The sequence below is a fragment of the Cryptomeria japonica genome, chromosome 6 (assembly GCF_030272615.1).
Source record: "Cryptomeria japonica chromosome 6, Sugi_1.0, whole genome shotgun sequence".
NCBI classification, from domain to species: Eukaryota; Viridiplantae; Streptophyta; class Pinopsida; order Cupressales; family Cupressaceae; genus Cryptomeria; species Cryptomeria japonica.
The window spans coordinates 392,907,980-392,916,916 of record NC_081410.1 but is presented as its reverse complement, the minus strand read 5'-3'; positions in this window follow the sequence as shown (position 1 = coordinate 392,916,916).

Sequence of the window (8,937 nt, the reverse complement as noted above, 5' to 3'; positions counted from 1 at the left end):
AGGCTAATTAGAGCATGAAGTCAAGAAAATAGCCCACACTCTATGTATATCTTAACAATTTTTTAAACACAAAATGTGACAAGACTAGGGTATGAAACCCTCATGAAACGAACTCCTCCTTACACTTGGAAATTCCGTGCAAATCATAGTGCAAAGGAGTATATCGGATCAAGAGTGACTAAGGAAAGGTGTGAAAGGTTGTGTTTCCACAAAAAATTATGTCTGAAGACACCTTCCGCAATCAACAATGGAAGTCACAAATTTGAAGACAACCTGCAACTAAATGAATTAACGTCCCAAAACAAGTTGCAATTATCAAAAATATGCACAAACTTGATAAAAATCAGTCTTGATGATGAAACCAATCAATTTTGGGAACATAAATTTTGGTAAAAGATAAATTTTTGAGGACACGCAGCCAATAACATAGTTGCAGACCTGAGACAGCCCTCCAACGGTCTGAAAATGATCCCAAAATGCCTCCAAAATGTCTCCAAATACAAATCGTTAAAGTTGCAGTTGGCTGGGCAATAAAAGTTAAGTCTGAAAATTGAATGTACAGCCAACAATGGAGGTCAAAACCTGAAGCAATGGAGTGGAAACTCAAATCTGAACCAAATGACAGCAAGTAGGGGGGCAATGGCAGCATCCAACATGCATGGAATCCACCAAAATGTGCTCCAAACACTTGGCAAATAAAAATCGAACTTTTCCAGCTATGGCGCTATCCTTCACAAATCTGAAAATGATCTTCAATGCACCTCAATCTGCCAACAATGGTCTGAAAACAGCAGATAAACCAGGCGATATCAAGGAGAATCACCTTTGTTTGGGGATGAAACCCCAAACACAAAAAATCGCCTTCACCAAAAATTGCGAACTTCATCAAAATCATGGCATGGGGGGGCTTGATGGCAGCAAAACCAGTCTGAATCAGCAGCAAAAAATAGCAGCCCCAAGGAAAATCACCAACTTAGAGGTAGGAGCCCTCTAAAATGATCAAAGTTGCCAAATGAAAAAAAATCGCCAACTCTCCAAAAATCGAAAATCTGAAAATAATGGAGTCACTAAGCTTCAATGGCAGCAATGGAGAGGATTGCCAAGCTGGAAAAAATGGAGGCCTTCAATCTAACACTTCACTTCAACACTTGCTCCAAAACCGCCAACTATGGAGAAAATCACCCTTGCATGGAATCTACCTGGCAAACTTAATAATAAAATAATGCTGGACTCCTCCCTTTAAACTTACTTTCATCACCAGTTTTCACCACAAGCAATGTGGGATAAAACACTTGTTCTTATACTTGCTTGGGTGAAACCAACTTGATTCTAGAAGGTTGAAAACATTAAATGCTCATTGCAAATCATTTATTAATTACTTTCATCTTTTAAATAATCAGTCTTTTATTAAAAACAATTAAAATGAGTCTCATTTATTAAAATATTTCAATTTAAATAAAAAATGGGCCAATTGGGGAAAATCGATCCCAGTAAGGATTAAAAAATCCTCACAAAATCACTTTAAAAATCGCCAAATATCCCCTTAGGGAAAAATCAACCCTAATCTGGACGAAAATCCGGACTCAAAATTTATCAAGTGTGCACAAAATGGGGCTAGGGAAAATCAATTAGTGTGGAATGAAAAATTCCACCTAAAATTAAGTCATCACCCAAAAAAATACCCTTTGGTGGAAAAACGACCTCACTGGATGAACATCCAGACTCAAAACTATGAAATGCACTCCAAGTGGAAAATCGCTACGAGTCTGGATGAAAATCCAAACAAAAATCCTTAAAAACTTGTCACAAATACCTGGTGGAAAATCGACCTAGGTGTGGAATGAATGCAAACATCATCAGCAACCTATCCATACCTCCCTGGTGGAAAAACGTGGGTAGTCGGGATAAATCCTGACACTTAGTCAAATTTTAACGCTTCCTGGAGAAAAACGACCCTAGTATGGATTAACAATGGTGGAAAAATGAAGCAAGTATGGATTTCAGAGGAAATCCATGTCCAGTCCGGATTTTAAGTGTGGAAAACCATGGGTAGTCAGGAATATGAGGGGAAAAGCACCTCTAGCATGGAATTTTGACCTTTTAACCCTTAGAATATGAATTTTACTCCGGAAAATGATGATTTTTCCACTCATAATCACTTTGAAACTTTGAAACTTAATAAAACTCAAATAGACTTAGGCAAATTCATCAGAAATTGGAGCGTAACACAAGGGAATCCATCGGGATAAAGTGCGAAATCAACTTAAATAATTCCCTAGGAGCGAAAAAACAACTCCAAAAGACCTAAAAACACCTTAGCACAAAAAATCACCGACGAGGACATTAAAAAACACGTTAACGCTCCAAAAGGGTCTACACTTAGACCAAACTAGGATCATTAAAATCTCAATTTTACGCGCTTGATCCTATAACCTCAAAAACCCTAAACGGCACTAGGAATGATCAAAACTCCGAGACTCGAGCACAAGAAACACAAAATTGCCCACTAAACAGCCAAAATCCTAACCTAACAACGCAGAAAGAAGGAAAAGAGGGGGTCTGTTGACGTGTATTTTGTACACTATCAAACACAAAATAAAATACCTAAGGGTACCTTATCCTCTCTTGAGTAAAGCCTCTAAATGTTGAAGATATCGCGAAAAGGATCAATCAGGGTGACTTCAAGGTTCTGTATGTAGGATCTCTACGTGTGGATAAGCTCTCTGTGGTATGGTGTGATTTGCTGGAATCACAAGGGGACTTACACTTGATGACTGAACTTCTGATTTGCTTTGAATATTGCTGGAACACAGGATTTTATTGCCTTAGATTTGAAAAAAAGGAAAAAAGATGAGGGTGAGGAAAGAATCTAATCCTAATACTAAAGAATGTAGGAGCAATGATTGAGCTTTGATGAAATTCTAACTAAGTCTTGTTTTGACATCCCAGGACCATCTCCACAAGGTTAGTGCGATCTTCGAAGGAAAGTTTTATGATGTTCAAATCATCACTGCAGGCATAGACACCATCAGGCTGATGCATATCAATGAAGAAGCGACAATTGAAGTTAAGCTTAAGCTGAATGATTCCAGTTGACTACACAAGGCAAGTCTGCAATCAACAAACTGCTAGTAGTATGGATATGCGAATTTCACCATCAATCAAGCACATTTCTTCCACTCATCTAATAACATGAAATCAAGTATGAGAAGTATAGAGACCATGCAAATTGTCGAATCGACCCATAAATTTCACCATTTCTTCAATGAAGTTTTACAAGTCTTTTACAACAACATCTTGGCAACAATCTTTGCCTTCTCTCTCTACTCTACTCTAATTGCTATTCTACCAGCTTGACTAGTCACCTTCTAACTACTCTCTATTCACTAACTCCTTTCTAACTACTTTCTATTCACTAACTCCTTTCTAACTACTCTCTATCTTTTACAAATGAAATGCCAGGGCTTATATAGTGCCCTCAATACAATTCGATGGCTTAGATCAATTCGAGATCAATGGCCAAGATTTTACAATGAAAACCCTAATTAGGGTTTATTACAAAAGATTTAAAGTTGACCAATGAAATAATTGTATTGCTTGGACACATGTCCTCTCTGGAAAATTCCACCAATGAATAGCCGAGGTAGGTACATCGAAGTTTGTGCCATCTCCCATGAGTTAGGTACATTGAATCTGGACATGCTGAGGTGGATCAATCCGACTGGAGGAGTGATGACTGGGATGCCACCCCATTTGACACTTGGTTGATACTCAATTTGGTAATGTTGAGAAGTTAGCTTTAATTAATTCTTCTGGAACTATCTGCTTCTTCAACGAACCCTTTGCTCTGACTTCTTGTGTCCTTGATTTGCAAGATGATGATGTACCTCGCCTTGGAATACTGGACTGGAAGAAGTTATTCCCGATGATGCTTGACCGAAGAAGGTCGCCCTTGTCGATGCTAGACTGGGTCTTCTTTGGTGAGACTGAGCTGGAGGAGATCTTCTTTGGTGAGACTGAGCTGGAAGAGATCTTCTTTGTCCTGGACCGGATCTTCTTTGATGAGAGCCTGCCGACTTGTAGATCTTCCGAGCTTGGGAGTCGCCGTCTTGATACCTACACAACATTTCACAATTAGTAATATATCTTGAAGTCTAGAAATTAAACTTAAAAGGAAGATTTAAGATTTTAATTAGGAAACTTCATGATAAATCTTGAGTTATCATTTCCTAATTAACTATGCCAAACTTAGAATTTTCAAAATAAAAGTTCAAAATTCAAATCTTCAACAATGGTGTCAAGATGATTTCGCCATACCTCCTCTTTGAGCATTAAACTCTAAGAAATGATGCAAAAATAGATGAATTTCGCTAGGCAAAATGTAGATCAAAGTTCTCCCTTGGATAAAATGCGCCTCCTTTAGCCTTCAAAAGAATCAACTCCACTTCCTTCTAGTCTTCAACACTTGAAATAAATTCGCTCCACTCTAGCTAAATTTCGCTCCTCCAAATTGCACTTCAACCTCTGGATTTCGCTCCTCAAATAGCTCTCCAATTTCGCACTTAGGAAAGGATGAATGATTTGAATTGTGAAACAAAACCCCTCCAATATATAGAGCGCTCACCTTCTTTTTCCCCAAGGCCGACTTGACAAAAGGGTAAAACATAAATTAAAAAAACCTTTAAGAAGGAGGCCGACTTAACAATAAAGGCAAAATAATGACTATTAAGCACTTAACTTGTATTTTTCTAATTTTAAAAATTAATTTTAGTGCCTCCAAGGTGGATTTTTTTATTATTTCAAGGCTTAAAATTAATTTATTAAATGCAAAATGTTTTAATTAATGCGCATTTAATTCAACCTTCCAAATGTTTCGAACTTGGCAAATTTGGTGAAATTTCGTGCAAACTGGAGAATATCACTTTTTAAAACAAGGCTTAATGAAACTTCATGATGATTTCGCCCTGGACCTTCAGAGAGGGTCAAGGGCGATTTTGAGTCTTTTGCACAATTGAGTAAATTCATCGAAAATCTTTAAGGCAAAAATGTCTTTTGGAGGAATTTCGCCCTGGACCCTCAGCAAGGGTCCGGAGCAATTTTCCCAATTTTGCTCAAAATTAGCATTTTTCAACGTTCTAAATCTTTTCCAGACATTCCAACTAGGCCTTCTCACTGACTTGCAAACTTAGCTCCATCAAATTTTGGAGAAAAGGTGTGATTTTGAGGTTTTTCGCCCTGGACCCTCAGCAAGGGTTAGGAGCGATTTTGGTGATTTCAACAAAATCCTTCATTATTTCAAGCTAAAACTTTTTCAGGAGGCAAAAGGAAGTTGCCCTTGTTTCACTCATGTCCAAAACTTGACTGTTTTCCATGCAAGATGAGAGCTATTTAAAATTTCACCCTAGGCCTTCAGTGAGGGTCAGGAGCGCTTTTGCAAATTTAAGCTATTTTCTCTCACCTTTCCCTTTGAAATCACCTTGATAAGGAAGAACTTTCCTTTTTCATGCTATGAATAAATCTTTAAGCCCAACAAGTGATAAAATAATGTGTCTTTCAGAAAAATCGCTCTGGACCTTCAATGAGGGTCAGGAGCGCCTTTTTTGCTTCTTGGTATATTTCCTTATTCTTTAGACTCCCAATCGCTTCTAAGGTATAAAACATCATCTCTTCCTCCTATCCAAGTCAGGTTTTGCCTCAAAATTTCAAACAAAGAGGAGAATCTTGAAAAATCGCCATGGGCCTTCAGTAAGGGTCAGGAGCGCCCTTTGTTTTTTGGGTTGATTTCCTCCTTTGTTGACCACTCAAATTATATTCAACGGATAGAACATGCTTTCCTTGATCTCTTCCAATCATAAAATCATTTTGATCCTGCAAGAACAGTGCAAATTTGAAAATCAAGCTCCGGACCTTCAGTGAGGGTCAGGAGCGCTTTTTGCCATCATGATCAAATTGTTTCACTTTTCATCTCGAAATTCCTTGGCTAAGGAAGATGTTATCTTGTTTCATGCTATGAATAGGTTTTTATATCCAACAAGGGATAAAATAGTGTGTCCACAAGAAATTCACCCTGGACCCTCAAAGAGGGTCAGGAGCGAATTTGCCTTCTCTAGGCAAAACTCCTTCATCCTTTGGTCTTCAAACGGGTTTGGGGCTTCATCATGCTCATTCCACCGCTCTTCTTGCCTTTAATACCTCATCTTGACCACAACAATGCTAAAAATGACCTTCATGGAGAATTTCGCCCTGGGCCTTCAGTAAGGGTCAGGGGCGAAATTATCCCTGTTGCCCAAAATTCAACAATTTTCAAACTTTCAAACTTTCAAATGCATCCAGTAACGTCCAATCTTCTCTCCGGGAAACCCTGCACAAAACAAGTTAGCCAAAATTAGCGAGAAATAAACTTGAACCACATTTTCGCCCTGGACCTTCAGCAAGGGTCAAGAGCGATTTTTACAATCTAGGCTAAATTGCTCAATCTTTTAGTTTCAAATCACTTCGCAGGGCAAGGTAAGATCATTCTCAAGGCCAGGAACAAGGTTTCAAATTCAAGCGAGTTGGCATATGATGTCTACAATGAATTTCGCTCTGGACCTCCAGTGAGGGTCGAGCGAAATTCCCAATCTTGGCCAAAATTCATCATTTTCTTCAAGGTTTTCAATCAATCCCAAAGTCCAAACAAAATGCTTTGCAAATCAAAATTTGGTCGAATAAGGCCAAGAATGAGTCCTAGGTTGATTTTCGCCTTGGACCCTCTGGAAGGGTCAGGGGCGAGATTCACATTGGACCTCCTGAGAGGGTCAGGAGCGAAATTCGCTCTGGATCCTCAGCAAGGGTCAGGAGCGAAATTTGACTTTTTGAACTCTCAGACAGGATAATTTTATGGAATATAACATTTAAGTATAAGTGACTTATACTTTAAGTTATATTCCATATATACTTTCAGGATGTTTGAGAGTGGTTTCAGACCTCCAGGAGTTATATTGCAAAATCTAGTTTTTGGAGGTTTTTCAGTTTCCAGACTTAGTCAAATTTCAGGATCAGGACTTTCAGACTTGGCCAAATTTCAGGATCAGGACTTTCAGACTTAGCCAAATTTCAGGATCAGGACTTTCAGACTTCATCACTCACCAACTTGACCTAACTCAAGCAGAACCTGCTATCCAGGTGATCCCCTTGGCGACACTCAAAATGCAAAGGCTAACAAACAAAACCCTAAAAGACCTAGAAAACAAACCCTAAAAAGCAAAAAGCAGAGGTCCCCATTTGCAATGGGGCGATGTGTGAAATGGTCACAACAAGGTCCTCGTTAGCAATGGGGCGATGTGTGAAAAGGTCACAACACGATGCTATAAGGCTTTAAAGCCAGTACAATGGATTTTAAGTTGGTCTACAGTGTAGACACTTGAAATTGACACATCGTCTTTTCAGATCCCTCAACCATTTCCTCAATAATTGATTGAATAAATTATTAAATCCTCATTTATTCAATTAATTATCCAATTTCCATCCATCCCACTTAGTACTATTAATTAAATAATATTTATTATTTAATCAATAAAATCAATATTGATCCCTATTCACTTGACCCTATTCTTAGCCTTAATCATTAAACCACCCCATTTTTCCAACCTTAAACAAAACCAAATATTTATTTAAGTCCCTCATCCTCTTCCCAAAAAATAAATAAATATATCCTATTTATTTAATTGTCCATTTCATGGATGGGCTGAAACCAATTAGCCTACTAATCCTCACACATTCCTAACCTCAATAAATTTATTCAAACCATCTAATTCCTCCAAAAGTGTACATATGCATGGGTCTTTGTACATGTGAAACAGATCTTGTTATATATCAAATGGGTAAAAATTTGCCCATACCCCCAAAGTACACCAAGGTACCCTTCCAAACCTATCCATCCATCCACTTCTTCCAAGCGAATCCTCAACTATGGATTTCCCTTCAATATTAGTCTCCTCCACATCTGCCAACCACTTGAAGATACTTGTCATCTACTCAACCTCTCAAGCAAATAAGAGCCCTTGATCATTCAACTCAATCCTATCCATCCACTCCCCCATCCAAAAATCTATAAATTGACCTCAATCCATGCCATTATCATATAATATACACTCCTTATGTAACATTATGTTGTTGCTAGGAGCACTCACATCATATCTTGGAGCTCAACCACTACGTCTTCGTGCAACAAGGGTTGGTATTGGTGAGAATTTATGTTTTGATCAATCCTTATGTAAATAGATGGGTTAACTTAGTTTGGCCTGTTTAAAAGTATTACATCTGAATGTACACACATAGCATATAGAAAGTATAGAACTAGCCACTCTAGGGGACAAATCTTGTCATTGTTTTAAAATCAAAATTTTCTTTTTAAATTTTTTTAATGAAAAAGAATTTGAAAAAAGGAAAATGACACAAAAAATGAGGCTAGACGGTTATAAGTGAATCTCCAATTCCAAGGTTACCGTGATTGCAAAATTCAACTAAATATCTTTGGAGTTGAGAAACACCTTCAAAATGCTTTGTTTCTTAGGCAAAATCCAATCACTTCGATAGACTAGAGCAAAGATAGAAACATTAGATCTATAACCTAGCTTAGAAATGACTTTTGTTTATTCATTTTTATAAACACTGCGTTCATCTCGGCATACACTAATTCAAAGGTAAGTTTCATCTCATTACTTCAGAGGAAAATATACTTCAGAAAAGATGACTGTGATAATCTAAGGCATAATAAAACTACTTAGAGACAGAAACCATCAAATATAAAATATAAATTTAAATAAACAAACTAATGGAAGAAGTGACTGTACACTTACAATTTAAAGTTCAAATATACTACATAGAAATATGAGAAAGAAAAAAGTAAAAACAAACATTCTGAGGAAAAGCTGCAGTCCATTCCACATAGTGGTG